Below are 23,136 nucleotides of genomic sequence, written 5' to 3' on the forward strand. Positions count from 1 at the left end.
GTAGCAGCTGGAGTAGAACTTGACATTCCAAATTTCTCTAGAATATCATGCACGTACTTCGTTTGATGACTGAAAATTCCTTCAGGAAGTTGTTCAACTTGTAGACCCAGAAAGAATTTCATCTCCCCCATTGATGACATTTTGAATTTCTGCTTCATCACCTGTTCGAAATCTTTGCACAATTTCTCATTCGTTGACCCAAAAATTATATCGTCCACATAAATTTGTACTATCAGAAGATGACCATCAACAACTTTAGTGAAGAGAGTGGCATCCACTTTTCCACGTATAAAATGGTTAGCGAGTAGGTGTTGAGACAAAGTCTCGTACCAGGCCCTCGGCGCCTGATGTAGACCATACAACGCTTTGTCTAGCAGATAAACTTTGCTCTTGTGGATTGGGTCAGTAAAGCCCGGCGGCTGACCAACATAAACCTCCTCTTTGACCTTCCCATAAAGAAACGCTGATTTAACATCTAACTGATATACTTTGAAATTCTTCCAAGACGCAAAAGCTAGGAAAATTCTGATAGCCTCTAGTCGTGCGACAGGAGCATAGACTTCGGTAAATCAATCCCCTCCTATTGACTAAAGCCCTGAACAACGAGTCGAGCTTTGTTCCTTATAACCACCCCTCTATCGTCCCTCTTACATTTGAAAACCCATTTTGTATTGATTTTCCTTTGACCATCCGGCAAATCAACTAACTTCCACACCCCCAATTTTTCAAACTGACTTAATTCTTCTTACATCGCTATGACCCAAGAGTCTTCAGTAAGCGCCTCTTTGTAAGTTCTCGGTTCAACCTGCGAAATAAAACAACTTAATGAAAATTCAGTTTGTAAAGGTGCTACTGTAGAATAAAAACATGTTAAGCCCTGGTCAATTTGACGTCTCGTGCGAACGCCCGATTGCAATTCTCCTATGATCAACTCCTCTGGATGATAAGAAAGAGATCGCGGCATCACTTCGCTTGGAACTTCTACATTTCCCTCCAGATTAGTAACATTCTGTTCTGCATCTTGTTCACCAACTTGGTTTGTTTGACTTGACAACTGGATCTGCTCCCCCTCAAGATCTTAATCACCATGGTAAAAAACTGGCATATTTTCAGCTTCTTGATCATCATTCACCTCCGACTGATTACCAGGAGCAACTTCATCATCATTTTCACCAGCATTACTAGGACCTGCTTCATCGTCATTTGAAGTTTCCCGAGGTCTTCTAGAATACTCCGCTGGAAACCTGAGCTGCGACTCATACTCTCGCAAAATATCCAGCTCATCAAAGAAATCTTCTTCTTCCTATGATTCTTCTCTCATGTCAAACGAATCCCAAAGTTTGTCATAATGATAACGCCATGAATCACCAGGATTCTGTGGCGGCATAGTGTACCCCTGACATTCAACATTTGCTGCCTCAATAATCTGCTTCTCGCTTGGAATGAAAACACGTCGCAAAGGACTTGAATAACCCACAAAGATTCCCTCAACACTCTTCGGACCAAACTTTCCTTTAGGCTCTATCACCGTACAGGGTGACCCAAACGGTTCTAGATACTTCAAATTCGGCTTGCGTTTATTGAGTAGCTCAAAACACGTCTTATTGAACTTCTTTACAGTAAGAACTCTGTTGAGAGTATAGCATGCAGCAGAAACAGCTTCAGCCCAGAAATTTATTGGTAACTTAGAATCTGCAAGCATCGTTCTGGCTGTCTCGATTAGCGTCCGGTTTTTGCGTTCTGCAACTCCATTCTGCTGCGGAGTGTACGGAGCACTAAACTCATGCAGTATACCTCTTTCGTCACAAAATTCTTCCATCTTACTGTTTTTGAACTCAGTACCATTATCACTGCGAATTCTACAGATCGGCCTCTGGTACGGATTCTCAATTCTTTTAAACAATGCCATCAAACTATCAAAAGTCTCATCTTTTGATTTCAAAAACATCACCCAAGAAAATCTGGAATAATCATCAGTCACGACCAAACAGTAGTAATCTCCTGTTATACTCTTGACATTCACTGGACCGAACAAATCCATGTGAAGTCTTTCCAAAGGTCTTAAAACTGAATTGACTTGCTTTGTAGGGTGTGACTTTTTCTTCTGTTTGCCTTTGACACAACTTATGCACTCCCCTTCCAGATGAAAACCTTTAACATGCACTCCTGTGACCAAGTCGTTATGCACTAAGTGATTCATTTTCCTTAGGTGAATATGCCCCATCTTTCGGTGCCATAACCTTGACTCTTTCTCCGTTGCTCTGGACACAAAACAATGAGCGTGACCCGTGGTTGTAGTAGCGACGCTCATGTCCAACACGTACAGATCGTTGACTCTTGGTGCCCTCATGATGATCCACTCTTCAGGTATCACAAATCCCGGTTTCAAGATCAAACATTCTTTGTCGGTGAAATGAGTAGTATACATCCGGTCACAGATCTGGGAGATACTCAGCAGAATGTTCTCCAACTCAGTGATGTAGTTAACTCTCTCAAACGTTATAATGCCATTTGACAATGTTCCTTCACCTATGATCCTTCATCCTTGATTACCCGCAAAACCCACATAACCACCGTTAATGTTATGCACATCATACAGCAATGCGGTCTTCCCTGTCATATGCCTTGACGCTCCACTATCCATTATCCACCTGGATACAATTTTTGGAAGATCCTGCACATAACAAATCATCATTTAAACAACTTCAAGAAAGATGCCGATTCATGCTTCGCAATCCAGGAAGCTCCGGCAATTCAAACTGTTTAGTCAAACATTGAGTCCACCCAGGCCTCATCAGCCTTAGGTGCAACCTTGACTCTCGCAATTTGAATTTTGAAATTTTCAGCCTTGAGAGGCGGAAAATTTGCATCATAATCAACAATAATTGGCTCTTCAGCCTTTTTCTCATCAGAATTTGAAACTTCCTTCTCAACATTTGAATCAATTTTAGGTTTCCACACCTGTTGAGTTACTGCAACCCTTTTGTAAAATTTGTCATTTTTAGTTACCAACTTTCCTACGGGTTCAGTTTTTACTTTTAGGTTGTCGATTTTAGCGTTTTTCTTTTCAACAACTTTCTTCTCAACATACATCGGTGCTTTACCCTTCACATCAACCTTCTTTTGTTGAGTCTTCACAGCTTCAGTCTTAGGCTTCACATATGTACACTTTCGTGCAATATGACCAACCTGTTCACATCTAAAACAAGTACGAGTATCAGCTACCCGACTCGTGCCTTCAGACTGAGCCTGTGAAACTCTCTTCTCAAAAAATTCTATGTTCGATTTTGAAAAACTTTTTTCTTCATCAGCAAGTGAACTTGAACTGTTCACAAACTTTTTCTTTTCAACAAACCTCTTGTGTGAAATATTCTTTTTCTGAAATGGTTTACCCCCCTGATAACCACCTGACCAGTTGTTTCTATTGTTATTGTAAAAACGCGGTGGATAACCAGTTTTCTCATTGTAAACCCTGTCTTTCTTTCGACTCAAATTGTTCACAGCTGACAACTCTACTTCAACAAGTTTGAAAAAATTTGTCAATTTATTCACGTTAACATTCTCGATCGGAAACTCTGAATCCGAAAACAACTTATCCGAACCCATCATCTTGTACATGACAAGGTTTGATTCTTCATCTAAGTTGTTCTTGTACTTTTGTTTCGGAATGTATTTATCCAAGAAACACACATCCTCCTCAGAAGTGTCACAATCCGGTTTAAGCACTTTGTCTACCACACTTTTCACCACATCACTTTGGACACTCTCGTCATTGGAAGACGTGAACGTGACATCAATGTTTTCAGGAAGTTTAACATCACTTTCTTCCTCAATTTCCACCAAACTAGACTGCTTTTTCGTGTAGTTATCTAAGATTGGCGGTGGAACTTTGTGAAACCCTACACCCATTCCATCTGAAAACACATCCTCGCCAGCTTTGTTTTTCCCTATAGGTTTGGGAACAATATGCTGCAAAACAAAGCTTGCTGAGCTATAGCTGTTTAACTTCAACTGAATTCTTTCATTTTCAATTTCCGCTTCTTGAACCTTAAGTTTCAATTTAGCAATTTCATCCAGTTGTTTGTTAATTAATTCTTCTTTTATTCTCATCACAGCTCTCAGATGTTCGTTTTCTTTATACGTTTTACCATTACGATCATCACTATCTTTGACAATGTTTGTCAATTTTTCAAACTTATCAGAAATATTTGACGGTTTTCAAGAATTAATTTTTCATTTTCACATTTAATTTTCTCTCGTTCAGTTTTATCATTTTCAATTTGAACTGTTAATTCCTTGATCCGTTCAGTTGAAGCTTTTACTGTTTTGTCACGACCTAGAATCTGATCCTCAACATTTCTAACCTTCGTTGTCAGATTTTTTATTTTCTCACTGTTTAGGTATGTGACAGTGCTACAAAAATTGCATTGTTTTTGTGCAATTTTTGCAGTCAGCATTTCCATCGACTTTGTTACCTGACACATTCGTTGTCGCATTTTGACTGACCTGATCCTTTGACTCAGTAACAGAAATAGGATCTACCTCGAGTGCTTTTGCAGCCAGCACTTTGTCAGCCATCTTTCCCAGGTTCTCAGTTGTCAACTCCTGCGTAGTATCGATCAAACCTGTATCAACCTGCTTTGCTTTCTCAATCTCTTGTTTTTCTTTCATCTCTTTCTCCTCTTTCTCCTTTCTCTCTTTCTCTTTCTCTTCTTCAATCATCTTCTCAGTTGGCGTTCCCCACCACTTGTGCTGCCAATACTCATCATCCTCTTTTATCTCCTTGATGATGGCTTCCATATCAAGTGTGCTGTCATCAATCGCAATGTTTCCATATCGATCAAGATAACATTCCCTATCTGGATCCCATCTATTTGCTCGTCTTGCTTCCAGATAAATGCGAGAGATCTTCAAGATTATGTTTTCAGCAATCATCTTTCTATAACAGTACTTCTGCTCGTCAGTACGATCATCTTTCCACGGAATCGGTTCATCATCATTCGCCATGAATGCGTAACCAACCGCATCTTCTTCTGGTAACACTTCCTTACTCCAATCGTACCCCTCATCATCATAAATCACTGCGAGAGCCCTTGATTTGTCTCTATTATCTTCAGTCTGTTTCAATCTCGGCGGCTCTTATTTATTTTGATGATAAATTGCCTTTTTGTAGTAATCATCTCGAAATGGATTCTCTGACTCATCTACGTACGCGTTTCTGCATTCACGCTTGAAGTGACCCTTCTCCTTACACTTAAAGCACGTCACCTTCGATTTGTCGAACCCCAACTTTGTAGACGGACCACCTATCGTTTTTCTCCCGGTAATTTCCATGAAACGTTGAGCACGTCGAACAACACTTGCCATTGCCCAACGAATGTCAATAAGCTCCATTTCTTCGGGGTCTATCTGATCGTAATCTTCTTTTGTCAGATTTGTATTCCCGATCTTACCAGCCACCAACCCTTCATAAGATTCCAACACAGATGCCAAGAAAACCATCTGTTGCTTAGCCGACTCCTCATCAAAATTCTGTGCGTTCTTCAAATCTATCGCGATGTTGCAAGAAAACTTCGTGTCAGAACAATTTGCAGAAGACGTAGATCCACTGTGATAACCACTGTGACTTCCACTGTTTGAACTGCTTTGACTTTCTTTGTTTGCTGAAGAAACATTCTCAGCAGAAAATGCAGTTTTCGGAGAAGTAGCTTTCGGCATCAAGCTTTTTGGATAGTACAAATCCAGGTTTTGCTGATAAGATGAGTGATTGACTTTGTATGTTTTCTTCAATTCTAGCTCATGACTTTCAAGTCTCTCAATCACCAAATCTAGAGTCAAATTTTCAGGAACAATAATGTTCTTCAACATAGTGCGTAATATCTCCAATCCACTTCATCTGGTAATGAATCGAACAGTTTGTCAACAAGTTCTTCATCAGAATACGTGATCTTATGTCGTGCAAGTTCCAGCTTCAGATGACCGAACCTTTCAATCATTTTACAAACCGATTCATTTTTAAGACAACTAAACATGTCAAATTCTTTTCTAAGAAGTTTCGTTTTATTTTTTACAATCTCATTACTCCCTAGACACTTTTTCTTGAGTTTTTTCCATAAATCTTTAGCATTGGAGTAGTCTATCAACGTGTCTTCCCTTACCGACTGAAACAATAATGCCACACACTTCTGCTCGGCCACAAATCCTTCAATTTCTTCAGCTGATCTCAATGCTTCACCATTCTTCTTTCCATTTGCATATCCGTTTTTCATACTCTTCCAACTTGCAAATGCGAATGCCATCAACCAGTCTTCAAACTTTGTAGACCACCTACTATAATCTTCTATAGCCATTAGCTTCGGAGGTTTGTTGAATGTACCAAATGCACTCTCTGACTCCCAAGCTTCTTTCATTTTCTCTTTAGGTGTATCCTCATTCGTATTGCTTGAAGACGTATCGTTGTTTCCAGAACTTCCCGTGAAAGCATACATGTCGCTGAAGGGATTCATGAAAATATCATCCATTTTGATTATTCCTGCAAAAACAACCAACACTTAGAAAAAAATTTCAAATTTTTGAAAATCTGGACAAATAAGCGGATCAATCTGTGATTGACAGATGAGCGGACCAGTAAGGTTCAAATAAGCGAACCCAACAATGTCTTATCAGCGAACCAGTTGATGTCCGTTCGAGCGGACCTGTGATCGTTTGTTCGAGCGGACCGGTATAAGCGAATCGTCAGATAAGCGAACCCAAATATGTCCAAATATGCGGACCTGTAACTGTCCGAATGAGCGGATCTACTAGTAAAATTGTCCGAAAGAGCGAACCTGATTGATTATTACGAGCGAATCTAATGAGAATTTTTGTACGTAAAAGCGAGCCTGTCGTTCGAAAAAGCGAACCACTGTTTTAGCCGGTTTTAACCATTTTTAATCCGAATTTCAGTCTAAAACTTTCTAGGGTTTGTTATTAATGTGTTTTACATGTTATACTCAAATTTCAGACAACTTCAACCGTAGGAACCACTGAAAACTAAAAAAGTATGAGAGAAAGTGAGTAGAAAATAGAGATTTCTGCAGATATAAGCTGTAGTAGTATGAACTCCTCGTCCTGAGCTCTGATACCACTTGTTGGACCATTGTTTGACCCTAAAACGTCAGTCAAGGTAGCTCATCCTCATATACAAAGGCGGAAACAGAGTATACAAGGTTACAACAGCGTGTCCTTTCAATTCCACAACTTTTATTGCTTTCAAATGTGATTTTGACAGAGTTTCGGCTCCTGAGCACACAAACACACACATACAGATTCGCTCCAAATGTCCCCTATTTATAGATCTAGCTGGTTCGCTCCAATGACCTGACCAAACAAGCGAACCAGTCATTTTACCTAATAAGCGAACCTCATCACGACCCTATGAGCGAACCTACTAATCCATATAAGCGAACCTATATCTAAAATGTACATATAAGCGAACCATGATCATAAAAAACATATTTTGACTTTCTAGACTCCCTGTTGACCTATCTAGACCTAAGACATCATGTAGACGTAGTCAACAGACATTCCGTGCATCAACAGTTGATTTATACAAAGATCCACTAAAAGTAATGGAAAGTTACTACCTATTTTGGATAAACCACAAGTTCATGTATTTTTGCGATTTATATCTATTTTGACTAGTTTGATGGTTTGAATATTGTTTATTGTTGATTGAGAAAATTGTTATTGGAAATTATAAAAGAAAATGATACGCTTGAAAGCGTGGCCACTTCCAGTTACAGGGGAAACTCTGACAAAATTTTTCCAAAAACCTAACACTTGGAAATATTTTCACCACAAGTGTTATAAATATGATTGGTCTATTTATAACATGAGATGTTATGTACTATTACCATCATTATACACGTACGCTTTACTATGGCCTGACCCACGTGAACACATCGTTTAGAAGATGCCGCCGAGACGTCAAACGCAAATGCCTACCAATGAGGCAGAGCTTCAGCAAGTCATCGCTGCTGCCATCGCACAGTACGCCGCCTCTCAAGGAGCGACTAATGGAAGTAATTCTGGCAATACTGGCAACAACAATCCGCCTCATGGTAATACTAAGTCATTGAGACATACCATGATACAATTGGATATCTCTAGCAAGGATGCTAATGCCATTCATATGTTGTAACGTATGTGCAGGGTGCACCTACAAGCAGTTCCTAGACTGCAAACCTGTCAACTTTGATGGCACCGGAGGTGCTGTCGCTTTTGTTTGTTGGGCCGAGAAGACGGACTCAGTTCTCCGCATGAGCAAGTGGTGCTCCAGACCAGCAAGTTACCTACATTTGTCACACCCCCCCCCCCAAAATCCACCTGCGGAGTATCACCGCTTGGGAGCGTGACTGACCAGGATCAAGCCACCAATCATATAGAACAATATATATAGTAAAAGTAATTGCCATTAAACCAAACCAAATCCATATGAAAGGTGTTCCAAAACATAAGTAAGTCATCGTTGTTTAGCGGAAGCGTATAATTAAAACCCATCACAATAAAGTATCAAATGTCGTAAGTGTTTAACAAGACAATCACGATCCAAGCCCACAACGACCAGCTCCTCCCTGTGCAAGCTCCATGTATCTAACGACCTGCAAGGCATGTAACAGAGGATCAACAACTAGTTGAGCGAGTTCACAGAAAGTAAATGCATAATAGTAAGTTCGTTTGTAACATGTGGCTCTACTGGGCCGATAGTACGTTCTATTGGTGGGGGCTTCCCATGTTGTATAACCACTAGACTATTCGTAATCATAAGTGTTCTTCACAACCGAGAACAGTAGTACGTACAAGCTTTACGTAGGTTTACGTAAGTATCCTTCACAACCGAGGATAGTAGTAAGTATAAATACACGTAGGTTTTACGTGAGTATCCTTCACAACCGAGGATAGTAGTAAGTATAAGTATACGTATATTTTACGTAGGGGTCCTGCAAAACCGAGGACAGTAAGAAGCATATGCATATGTGGGCTTTACGCATGTGTCCTGCACAACCGAGGACAGTAAGTAGTATAAGCATACGTAGGTTTACGTATGTGTCCTACACAACCGAGGACGCTGGTATGGTAGTCTAGTGGTAGTGTCAGTATGAATCTATTCAACCTAATTCCTTCAATCCCATTCCCAACCCTGGGAAATCCCATGCCTTAGTAAGGGTGTGAACTCACCTTGGTTTGCTCGGTATGCTAACTATGTGCTCGTAAACAATCAATCAATCAAGGCCTAGAGTATACATGTGTCCACAGTCAGTACACATTGTAAAGTTTCGCATGTAAAGTTCATCACAAAGTGTGTGTAACAGTTAACAGCAGGCATTACAACCAGTTAATCGTCTTCATACAATTCATGCTTGATCGGAAGAACATGTAGTTAACATACTTCACCAATTTAACCTACTTAACAGGATTTACACACTAGCAATATGATACGTCTACTGAGTTAACATCCTTACAGTCGTAACGGAGTTAGCATGCTTAACTTAATATACAATCTAACGTAGTTTATCAATAATACCCCTTTACGGTTTACCAGACCAATCAATTGGCATAAATTGTACATATCCAATAAATGTAACATAGTTACATCCTACCCAGTTAGACCCTTAACAGGAAATCACAACTCAGCTAACACCATAACATGCAAAAGTTCGGACAAAAGGTGAGGGGGGGGGGGTTCCCTGTTTGAAAGTCGGACTAAAGGGTATGGGCTTCACAAAGTCGGACATGGGGAAATGAAACTCGGACCCCATGCCTTGCCAAAACTCGGACAACAAATAAAAGAGGTTAAAACTCGGACATGATTAAGAGGAAGGTCGGACAACCACCAACCCATTAAAACTCGGACCTTCATGTTATGTATGTATATGAAACTCGGACATGATAAGCTATAAGAACTCGGACATATAAGTGATGAATACTCGGATCCTTTTATTTAAATGAAAGTCGGACCCCTTGAGTTTGTATGATAAACTCGGACAAGATCCTTTTATACATAAACATCGGACCATACATGTTAAAGCTCGGACACTAATACGATCATTAAAAGTCAGACCCTTGTTCATGAATAAAGCTCGGACAATATGACTTATAAACATAAGTCGGGCTATAACTTATAAACATAAGTCGGACTATAGCTTGTTATATAAAAATCGGACATCAACCATAACAAAACTCTGACTAAAAGCAAACATACATACAAATGTTCCAGTTCCTAGAGATTGAATCAGTTACGTTTTTTGTTTTTCATACGATCGTGAATCCTTATTTTCACATATATTTACAGTACGATAATCTTAATCAAAATCAATGATTTTAGCACATCACGTATCCAATCATCAGGCAATCGATTATACAACTAGACTAAATCATTTCTAAATCATCAGAACTCAATCAAAACCACAGAAGTATCATATGAGAGCTAGGGTTTTCATGAACACATAATCAAGAATTGATAATGATCAAGCAATCAATCAGGGTTTACAAGTATTACAATAATCAATAAGCAATTACCTTGAATGATTCTAGAGAAAGAGAGGAATCAAGAGTGATGAATATCTTGCCAATGATGATGGTGATGATTGCTAGGGGATTAGAGAATACAGTACTTTGGTTTTGTGAAAAATGATTAGTGAACAAGGAATTAGGGTTAAGTATAGTTTAATTTTCACTAATTACTCTACACACCATGAATTACTAAATCTGACACAAGCACACCATCTCACATCAATTTCACAGTTTCACCACCAAGTTCACATATTTGACAAGTCTATCACAATTAACACATAACCACGCACCAACACACAATACACTTCATTGAATCAAAACGTACACAATTCCATAGCAATCAATTGTGCAAATAAACAGCTAAACAATACATGAACGTGCAATAAATGTGTCACACCCCGACCACGTAGAACATACAAAACGTGGCGGAAACGTCGGGGAGTGTTGTAACAGAATCATTGTTTCATAACACATGGAAATTTAAATATTGTTTTATTGATTAAATGAACTCGTTGTTCTATTACAATCACATAAGTACAACTATGATCTTCCAATTTTAAAAGTTGCTAAGGCACGAGTCCATCCTAAATGTAGCATGCATCAACAATCATCTCAAGACAGCACCTGAAACATGTGTAAAAATAGGTACGTCAGCATAAAAATGCCTGTGAGATACATAGGTTTTGTGAAAACGGAGTTCATGACTTGAGTTTGAGAAAATGTTTAGTCATGAACCTCGTATTTTTGCTTTGTCTTGTAAATCATTTGAAAAACGATAGGATCAGATGATATGTATAAATAAGAGAATAATGTATGGTTAACTGAATAACCATGTAAAATGAGTTTGTATAAGTTAAGTTTGTTTGAAAAACAATGTTTTAATAAAACGTTTATGGTATATATAAAATATACCTTGGTTTTAAGAAAGTTGAATAAGTAATATATTAAAATATATTTCAGTTCCAATATTGTTAACCCAAGTGTACTAAATAACGCCACGGTATGAAATGCAATGAAAACACTTATATATAAGAAGTACCAGCGGCGTATCTACCATGTTTTCATCACATTACACTCGTTCTGTTATCTAAACACTAACCAAAACCAAATCGTTTGATAGATAGTATATTAAATATACTTTAGTTGTTCAAAATAATAGTTTTCAGTAGTATATTACAGGTATACCTTGGATTTATAAATAACACATTAAACTATGCTTTAGTTTTGTAAGTAACATATCAGAATATGCTTTGGATGTGATAAATAACATATTAAACTATGTCTTGGTTTGTAAATAACATATCAAAATATGCTTTGGATGATTACAAAATATATGTTGGTTCTGTACAACACCACACATGAGAGTATATCAAACTATACTTTTTGGGAGTATATCAAAATATACCTTAAAGGTGCGATTTAAGAATTCATTCAGACCTGATGCATCAAACTACACCTTTGAGACTATAGGGATACCACAAAGGAAATCCCTATTTGGATGGAGAAACGAATTGGTTTCAGACATTCCATGACAACAGGAATGGGGTGTCTAGTCCTATAGCGCTATATCATACTACCAATCGGTCTGGTGAACAAAATAAGTACTATTCCAACAATTACTTTTGTAATTTTTGAGAAATCAGTGTTTAAACCATAGATAGTCATTTAGTTTGTCAAAAGATAAATACTATCATGTATAATCAATTATACTTTGAAATCATGAAAATAACAGATAGGTACACATGCTTCACCCCAAAATAGTTCAGAAACAGTAAAAGAGGGGAACTATGTACTCACCTGAGATTGCTTTGAGTTCCTTGTATAACAACCAGATAATGCTAAAGATCACGGGATATCGAACGGCACCTAATAGGTAGCTATGTTAATATACCGGACCAAATCGGAAGGATCGGACAGTACGCGGGTTCGTAAACCAAACGAGTATGGAGACTCATGTGATATGGCTTAGCAAAGCCTACATACTAAAATGAAACCTAATCTAAGTGCTTACGGTCCATCACGACCCGTTTAGGTAGCTTATGCTACCCTAACGCGTCGTTCGCGTAGAACGCGTTCGGGACGCCTAACATTGCGACCACACGGTATAACCTCGGAAGGTTATAGCTATGGTCACCTAATGTGTTTGGTCGGGTCCTAATGACCGACCAAATGGGTCGGGTTCGAAAGTATAAGCGATGGTTTAAATCGCTTACCTTACGACCCTATATAAGCACTAAACTAAAAGTGACGAGCTAAGCATGTTAGAACATGCTTAACTAAGTTTAGAAACAGGTTTGGCATCAAAACAAACGGCTTTGATGCCCACGAGTAGTTTGGTTACAAAATATGCAAGAATGCACATTTTGGCCGAAACTACGACTCGTCACTGAGCCTAGATAACGTGGTGATCAGTAGGTATGGTCACTATGGACCATAACCATCGTGATCACGCTCACGTTATGAAGTTCCATGAACTTCGCATCGACCATAGGCTGGTCAATGCAGAAAGTCAACAAAACGTTGACTTTCGGACTCGAAAAGCGAATAAAAGAGCGAAAGAAGACTTACGGAGGGTCCCCGAGTGCTAATCAAGATCCAATAGCTCAGGTATGAAGCAAAAGCATCAACTTAGAGCATTTAGATCTGATTTGTGGGTTTTTACACAAAAGGGGGGGGGGTATTTATAGGAAAAGTGGAACCGTTAGGATCGTTTTATCGAATATCGTGCTTTGATCTCGTGCGTACATGTGTCTAGTGGATAAGTTCAGAGAACTTGGCCTTTGGCCCTTCATTGGGTGAAGAGGCATTGCCCTTTGATCGAACGAAAGGCCAGATTCTGCATTTATTGCAAAATCTTTCTGTCAGACATGTTCACGCGCCCCGCGTAAGGATTTGGCAAATCCTTACGCGCCCCGCCTAAGGTTCCCAGACCAGAATTTTCAATTTTGGTCCCTGCACTTCAGAAACACGTATTTTGGCCCATTTTTGGCACGTTTAAGCCCCGTTAACCTCATTTCAAGGCTCTAAGATGAAGTTAAAGTGTAGGGGACTTGAAATATGCTCAAAAATATTCCGGATGTCGGTTCGTTTGGCCGTACGATCGCGATGTTCGCTTAATTACGACGGAATGCGCATAAGCGCGAAAGATGATCCAAATGACGCGACGAATGGATTTTTCTCATGCCAAACACTAAGGCATAATATTATAATGCTTACATAAATTTTTGGATGTCCGGATGTATTCAGAACGTAGGTTATGCGCGAAAGTGCAAACTTGTGCACTTTTTGACACTTTTAGCCCCTGAATGATCCAAAAGTTTGTTTTAGCATACCAAACCCCTCAAAGCCTATTTCTAAGCTATGTAAAGGATATATATGGTATGTTTAACTTATGGACATGTTCCGGAATGTTCGTTACAGTTCAAATTGGCATACTTTCGCAGTTTGTCAAGTTTAGTCCCTGTAAGCGAATTAACTTGTTTTTGCCATACCAATGCCTTCAAAACTTATTTCTAAGTTATGTAAAGGTTATTTAAGGTATGTTAAGTGTATGATGGTCTCCCGGAGTATTTGTCGCATTTAAACTGAGTACGTTTATGCACCAGTTTGCGTATAATTCTCCAGAAAGCGTTGTAGAGTATGAAATTGAACAAGAATTGATATGTGCAAAGCATACACATATTTATACAAATCCCAAGTATGAAATACAATATTTCCTTGGTTTGGCATTTGTTTGATGGTTGAAGTGACACAGGTGTCACAGTCTCCCCTACTTTAGGAAATTTCGTCCCGAAATTTAATTCTAGAGGAAACTCGTGAGGACAGCTGTGAAGGTTTCGCCTTATAATAGATCCATTGAACCCTTAGGTAAAACTCTGGGCCATGTTAGGATTCTTAGCGAATTTGTTAACCCTCAGAGTGAATTCCTTGAAATAGTAAAACATGAAATTTTGAACTACTGATTGACGAACGTTTCTTATGAAGGCTTATCATAGGAAAACTTGGTGTGTGATTGAGATCAGAATTGGGGGAGTGTGAGAATAAATGACATTGGTCGAGGTCCGAGACTTCTCCCGTATCATTATTCTTGTCACTAGGTCTTAACACATGATGAAACTTCCTGTGGTTCCTGTGCACTGAATTCCATAATTATGTAGGCCTCCATAATTACGTAATTCCTTGCACAGTCTGCACAGTCCATTTCATAATCCGTAGGAAAATTACTTGAATAAATATGAAGCGATTTGACTAGACCACCAAAGGATCCTTTTAATTCGATCAACGAACGATCTTTTTAACTAGATCAACACATGATCTTCTTAACTAGACCGTCGTACGATCTCTTTAAATAGACCGATTAAGGGATCATCTTTATATCATCACATGATATTTGTAATCAGATTTTCAAAATCAATCTGTTTAAGCAGACCTTTCAAGAGGTCCAATTATAGAATAATACTTTATAACCCGAGGGACTTAACTACACTGTTGAAATCCATTAAGGGTTTAAGATAGTATCTTTGGATATCCCATTATGAATCTCTCGTATGAAGATATGAAAGATTTTATGAGGATTTGGATGGATCACATATAACCACAAAACATGTAAGAAAATACATAAGCACAAATTTAGTTAACTTGATTCTTTATTTTGTTATCCTTAGGTATGGAATTTCAAAGCACACTAGGAATCCAATCCATGGATTTCAATTGGTACTTTAATGATTTTTAAGGATCTATCTATAAAGATAGTGGGATTCTCAATAAGAGTTTGACTTTGTTTCTTAAAAGAAACGAGAGTTTAAGGTTCTTGGGGAGATCGCAAGTGATCATAATATGACAGAACCATACGAGTAGTTCGTCGTTGGGCTGACATCATAAAGTTGCATCAAGCATTCACACAAACGCATAAATTTTGCAGAAATAAAAACAACAAATCTTTATTTATGTGGCAACGGATTTGTCTTGAAGTGTCAAAAGATAGCAACTAAGGAAATACAAAACACTGATTGTTCACTGCTGCATCATTGTTCATGTTTGCCTCATTGATGTTGAACACTCGTCCACGCGCTGGAGGTATGTTAACAAGCCTTGGGCAATTGTCCCTGTAGTGGGTAAGGTCACCACAGTTATAACATGACCCTGGAGGGAACCGTGCTTGAACAGCAGCAGGGTTTGCAGCAGCTTGATTTGCATAACGACAAACATTGATCAAATGTCCCAACCGCCCACAATGGGTACATTTGTGACACTGCTCCTGCTCTAGATGATGACGGTTGCATTTGTTGCACAACGGTGCAGTACCAACATAGTTTTGTCTTTTACGAGGTTGTGTTGGCTGGTTTGGTGCAACTTGTTTGTCTTGAGCAGTTACAGCGTAGCTTTGAGAGGCTTTGCGCTTTTTCTTCTTGGACACCTCAGCACTTTCTTCCTTTGGTTCCACATGAGCAGTCTTGTCAGATGGTTTTAAGTCGCCCTTCCGAAACAGCTTGCGCTTCCTGATTTGGGATTCAGTCAGAGTGGCAGCCAATTCAATGGCTTGTCTGACAGTAGTAGGGTTGCTGCCAGTAACGATGTCCTGAACTACGTCAGGGAGCCCATCAATGTATTTCTCAATCGCCTTATCCAGAGGCGTAACCATAGTAGGGCATAACAAGCTCAATTCCTCATAGCGATCAGTATAGGCTCGATGTTCCCCACTGTCTTGCTTTAAATCATCAAATTCCCTTTCTAGAGCCCTAAGCTCATGACGAGGACAGAACTCCTTCATCATAAGAGCCCTAAGCTCGGCCCAAGTCTGTGCTAATGCAACCTCTGCACCGCGGTCTCTCATAACCCCATTCCACCATGTAAGAGCCCTCTTCTGAAACACACTCGAAGAAAACTCGACCTTGCGATTTTCAGGACACTGAACGTGACGGAAAGTGTTCTCAATGCTCTCGAACCATTGAAGAAGACCAGTTGCTCCCTCAGAACCATTGAACTTGAGCGGTTTAGCTGAGTTAAAAATCTTGAAATTGCATGGAGCATTGTTGTTGTTGATGGCTTGAGTTATTTGAGCATAAAGAATTGGGAAGGCAGCAGCCATTTGTTGCGCGATGATTTCCGCCAGTTCGGCATTCGCCATCTGATTGTCGCGTCGAGGAGGCATTCTAAAAGAGGAAACATGAGAGGAAACGAGTGAGAGAATTAGACGAAAAGAATGAGATGGAACAAATCTGATGAAAGCAAGGATAGTGGCCGTCTGTCTGTTACTACAAAGCAACACACGACCTGGTGATTAATCAAAGCAAATAGGTCAAAAATAATGTATCGCGAAGACATGCTCGCCTATAAGTGGACACTCACCCCAAGAGTTCCCAGGTAAGAGTGACTGGTCCGATTATGTGGATTTGTACGAACACTCTAGCCTTAGACAGAAAACTCAGGGTACAGGCACCCACCCTTCCAGTTTGCATGTGTTCACAATATTTAGACCAACTTTGACGAGAGTTTTGAAAATTCAAAGGGGTTCAAAACCTTATAACAGAGGGTTCAAAACCTAGTAATCAAACATCCTAGAACGGATGATTAGTTTTCAAAGCGGTTTTGAAATTTATGTTCTTGTTGCGGTCGTCGCCTAAGGATAGGTGACGGTGTTGTTTTATGACTAAACGCAAGTAAACTCGCGTTAGGGTCCTAGGAAGGTTATAGACTAGGTCAAAGCATTACTAATAACCTAATTCCCTATAACCATGAGCTCTGATACCAACTTTTCTGTCACACCCCGACCACGTAGAACATACAAAACGTGGCGGAAACGTCGGGGAGTGTTGTAACAGAATCATTGTTTCATAACACATGGAAATTTAAATATTGTTTTATTGATTAAATGAACTCGTTGTTCTATTACAATCACATAAGTACAACTATGATCTTCCAATTTTAAAAGTTGCTAAGGCACGAGTCCATCCTAAATGTAGCATGCATCAACAATCATCTCAAGACAGCACCTGAAACATGTGTAAAAATAGGTACGTCAGCATAAAAATGCCTGTGAGATACATAGGTTTTGTGAAAACGGAGTTCATGACTTGAGTTTGAGAAAATGTTTAGTCATGAACCTCGTATTTTTGCTTTGTCTTGTAAATCATTTGAAAAACGATAGGATCAGATGATATGTATAAATAAGAGAATAATGTATGGTTAACTGAATAACCATGTAAAATGAGTTTGTATAAGTTAAGTTTGTTTGAAAAACAATGTTTTAATAAAACGTTTATGGTATATATAAAATATACCTTGGTTTTAAGAAAGTTGAATAAGTAATATATTAAAATATATTTCAGTTCCAATATTGTTAACCCAAGTGTACTAAATAACGCCACGGTATGAAATGCAATGAAAACACTTATATATAAGAAGTACCAGCGGCGTATCTACCATGTTTTCATCACATTACACTCGTTCTGTTATCTAAACACTAACCAAAACCAAATCGTTTGATAGATAGTATATTAAATATACTTTAGTTGTTCAAAATAATAGTTTTCAGTAGTATATTACAGGTATACCTTGGATTTATAAATAACACATTAAACTATGCTTTAGTTTTGTAAGTAACATATCAGAATATGCTTTGGATGTGATAAATAACATATTAAACTATGTCTTGGTTTGTAAATAACATATCAAAATATGCTTTGGATGATTACAAAATATATGTTGGTTCTGTACAACACCACACATGAGAGTATATCAAACTATACTTTTTGGGAGTATATCAAAATATACCTTAAAGGTGCGATTTAAGAATTCATTCAGACCTGATGCATCAAACTACACCTTTGAGACTATAGGGATACCACAAAGGAAATCCCTATTTGGATGGAGAAACGAATTGGTTTCAGACATTCCATGACAACAGGAATGGGGTGTCTAGTCCTATAGCGCTATATCATACTACCAATCGGTCTGGTGAACAAAATAAGTACTATTCCAACAATTACTTTTGTAATTTTTGAGAAATCAGTGTTTAAACCATAGATAGTCATTTAGTTTGTCAAAAGATAAATACTATCATGTATAATCAATTATACTTTGAAATCATGAAAATAACAGATAGGTACACATGCTTCACCCCAAAATAGTTCAGAAACAGTAAAAGAGGGGAACTATGTACTCACCTGAGATTGCTTTGAGTTCCTTGTATAACAACCAGATAATGCTAAAGATCACGGGATATCGAACGGCACCTAATAGGTAGCTATGTTAATATACCGGACCAAATCGGAAGGATCGGACAGTACGCGGGTTCGTAAACCAAACGAGTATGGAGACTCATGTGATATGGCTTAGCAAAGCCTACATACTAAAATGAAACCTAATCTAAGTGCTTACGGTCCATCACGACCCGTTTAGGTAGCTTATGCTACCCTAACGCGTCGTTCGCGTAGAACGCGTTCGGGACGCCTAACATTGCGACCACACGGTATAACCTCGGAAGGTTATAGCTATGGTCACCTAATGTGTTTGGTCGGGTCCTAATGACCGACCAAATGGGTCGGGTTCGAAAGTATAAGCGATGGTTTAAATCGCTTACCTTACGACCCTATATAAGCACTAAACTAAAAGTGACGAGCTAAGCATGTTAGAACATGCTTAACTAAGTTTAGAAACAGGTTTGGCATCAAAACAAACGGCTTTGATGCCCACGAGTAGTTTGGTTACAAAATATGCAAGAATGCACATTTTGGCCGAAACTACGACTCGTCACTGAGCCTAGATAACGTGGTGATCAGTAGGTATGGTCACTATGGACCATAACCATCGTGATCACGCTCACGTTATGAAGTTCCATGAACTTCGCATCGACCATAGGCTGGTCAATGCAGAAAGTCAACAAAACGTTGACTTTCGGACTCGAAAAGCGAATAAAAGAGCGAAAGAAGACTTACGGAGGGTCCCCGAGTGCTAATCAAGATCCAATAGCTCAGGTATGAAGCAAAAGCATCAACTTAGAGCATTTAGATCTGATTTGTGGGTTTTTACACAAAAGGGGGGGGGGTATTTATAGGAAAAGTGGAACCGTTAGGATCGTTTTATCGAATATCGTGCTTTGATCTCGTGCGTACATGTGTCTAGTGGATAAGTTCAGAGAACTTGGCCTTTGGCCCTTCATTGGGTGAAGAGGCATTGCCCTTTGATCGAACGAAAGGCCAGATTCTGCATTTATTGCAAAATCTTTCTGTCAGACATGTTCACGCGCCCCGCGTAAGGATTTGGCAAATCCTTACGCGCCCCGCCTAAGGTTCCCAGACCAGAATTTTCAATTTTGGTCCCTGCACTTCAGAAACACGTATTTTGGCCCATTTTTGGCACGTTTAAGCCCCGTTAACCTCATTTCAAGGCTCTAAGATGAAGTTAAAGTGTAGGGGACTTGAAATATGCTCAAAAATATTCCGGATGTCGGTTCGTTTGGCCGTACGATCGCGATGTTCGCTTAATTACGACGGAATGCGCATAAGCGCGAAAGATGATCCAAATGACGCGACGAATGGATTTTTCTCATGCCAAACACTAAGGCATAATATTATAATGCTTACATAAATTTTTGGATGTCCGGATGTATTCAGAACGTAGGTTATGCGCGAAAGTGCAAACTTGTGCACTTTTTGACACTTTTAGCCCCTGAATGATCCAAAAGTTTGTTTTAGCATACCAAACCCCTCAAAGCCTATTTCTAAGCTATGTAAAGGATATATATGGTATGTTTAACTTATGGACATGTTCCGGAATGTTCGTTACAGTTCAAATTGGCATACTTTCGCAGTTTGTCAAGTTTAGTCCCTGTAAGCGAATTAACTTGTTTTTGCCATACCAATGCCTTCAAAACTTATTTCTAAGTTATGTAAAGGTTATTTAAGGTATGTTAAGTGTATGATGGTCTCCCGGAGTATTTGTCGCATTTAAACTGAGTACGTTTATGCACCAGTTTGCGTATAATTCTCCAGAAAGCGTTGTAGAGTATGAAATTGAACAAGAATTGATATGTGCAAAGCATACACATATTTATACAAATCCCAAGTATGAAATACAATATTTCCTTGGTTTGGCATTTGTTTGATGGTTGAAGTGACACAGGTGTCACAAAATGCGAAATAGAAATCTTGGAAATTCGAGTTGTCACATTATCCCCAACTTAAAAGAAATTTCGTCCCGAAATTTAGCATGCGGTTACTGAGGAAGCTAGGCAAGTCGTATCGTTTACTGGTTTTCCTGGGGTGTCACAACATTTCAGGGCCATTCTTGGACGGAGCCCTGTCCTAGTGGAATTTACAAGTCCAAACACTTGGTGAAGCCGCTGCATACGCAATGACATGGAACGAGCTGAAGGAGCTCATGCGCCGGAAGTATTGCTCTCGTGCAGAAATTAAAAAGTTGGAAACTGAATTTTGGCACCTGAAGATGGAAGGTCCGAAAATCGCAGAGTATGTTCAAAGGTTTCACGACTTATCTCATGTGGTACCTTATATGGTCACGCCAGAATTCAAGCGGATTGAGCGTTTCATTTGGGGTTTAGCTCCTCAAATCATAAGTATGGTGACTTCTTCAAAGCCGACAACAATTACTGAGGCAATTGATCTGAGCATGGCTCTCACAGAGGAGGCTATACGCCTAAACAAGTTTTCTGATGCTGAGCCAAAGAAGAAAGAGACTCATGTCGAGTCGTCCGGGGGTAACAAAAGAAAGTTCTCGAACTTCAAACAAGGCACTAGTGGGGTTGTTAAGAAAGGAGAGTCAAGCACGCCAGCTCAAGTTACAGCTAGTACTGGAAGGAAAGGAAAGGGATATATGGGTACCCATCCCAAGTGCAACACCTGCCAGCGTCACCATTCTGGCCGATGTGGTTTAAAAGTATGTGAAGCTTGTGAAAAGACTGGTCACTCAAAGGATTCTTGTTGGGCTACTGTTGGCCGGGGAGGCCAAGGAGGATTTGGGAATAGAAACAATAACCGAGGTGGAAATGGAAATCGCCCACAAGGAAACAATGGAGGAAATGGGAATCGAGGCAACAATGCGAATCAGGCTGGTAATGTGAACTGTAATCAGAACAACAATCAAGCTGGGAATGGTGGAGGAAACGGGCAAAGACCAGGATGCTTTAACTATGGTGATATTGGGCATTATAAGCGAAATTACCCAGAATTGAATCAAGCGCGCGGAAGGGTTTTCAATATCGAAGCAAGGGAAGCGCGCCAGGATCCCAATGTCGTTACTGGTACGTTCCCTGTAAGCCAACGCTTTGCATCCGTTTTATTTGATACTTGTGCCGATTATAGCTTCGTATCGTTAGAGTTTAAGAATATGCTTGGGTTAGCTGCTAGTAACTTAGATAACCCATATTCAATCGAATTGGCTAATGGAAAGTTAGTAGAAGCCAATGAAGTTGTCAGAGGTTGTGTAATCGAATTGGGAGAGCGTGAGTTTGCTTTGGATCTACTACCAGTCCAGCTGGGAAGCTTCGACGTGGTAGTAGGAATGGATTGGTTATCAGGCAACAAGGCAGAAATTGTTTGTCACGAAAAGGTCGTTCGTATCTCAACCGAAGATGGTGAAACAATTGTGGTTCATGGAGAGAAGCGTGATACGCCTTTGAGAATTATCAGCTGCCTGAAAGCGCGAAAGTGTTTACAAAAGGGATGTGTTGCCTTCCTGGCATACATCGTGGATAAGAAAGCTGCTGAACCAAAAATCAAAGACATCCATGTCGTGAGGGAATATCCGGAAGTCTTCCCAGAGGACTTGCCAGGATTGCCACCCCAGAGGCAAGTGGAGTTCCATATTGACTTAGTTCCAGGTGCTAGGCCTGTAGCTAGGGCACCATATCGACTTGCCCCATCTGAGATGCAAGAACTGTCGACACAACTTCAGGAGTTGTTAGACAAGGGATTCATCAGACCAAGCTTCTCACCTTGGGGAGCTTCGGTCCTGTTTGTCAAGAAGAAGGATGACAGTTTTCGAATGTGTATTGACTACCGGGAGTTGAATAAGCTGACGATCAAGAATAGATACCCTCTGCCAAGGATCGATGATCTATTCGACCAACTGCAAGGTTCAAGCTTTTATTCAAAGATCGATTTGCGATCCGGATACCATCAGTTAAGGATACAAGAGGAAAGTATCCCGAAGACAGCCTTCAGAACTCGTTATGGACACTACGAGTTCCTAGTTATGCCGTTTGGGTTGATAAACGCGCCTGCAGTTTTCGTGGATCTAATGAACAGAGTTTGCAAGCCATACTTGGATAAGTTCGTGATTGTGTTGATTGACGACATTTTGATTTACTCAAAGACAAAGGCTGAGCACGAACAGCATCTAAGAGCTATTTTGGAGCTGCTGAAGAAAGAACAGTTGTATGCCAAATTCTCTAAGTGCGAGTTTTGGCTACGTGAAGTCCAATTCCTTGGACATGTAGTAAATGGAGATGGAATTCATGTGGATCCCATCAAGATCGAAGCGATCAAGAATTGGGAGACGCCAAAGACGCCAACCGAGATTCGACAATTCTTGGGTTTGGCTGCTACTATCGAAGGTTCATTG

The sequence above is a fragment of the Helianthus annuus genome, chromosome 9 (assembly GCF_002127325.2).
Source record: "Helianthus annuus cultivar XRQ/B chromosome 9, HanXRQr2.0-SUNRISE, whole genome shotgun sequence".
Classification (NCBI taxonomy): Eukaryota; Viridiplantae; Streptophyta; class Magnoliopsida; order Asterales; family Asteraceae; genus Helianthus; species Helianthus annuus.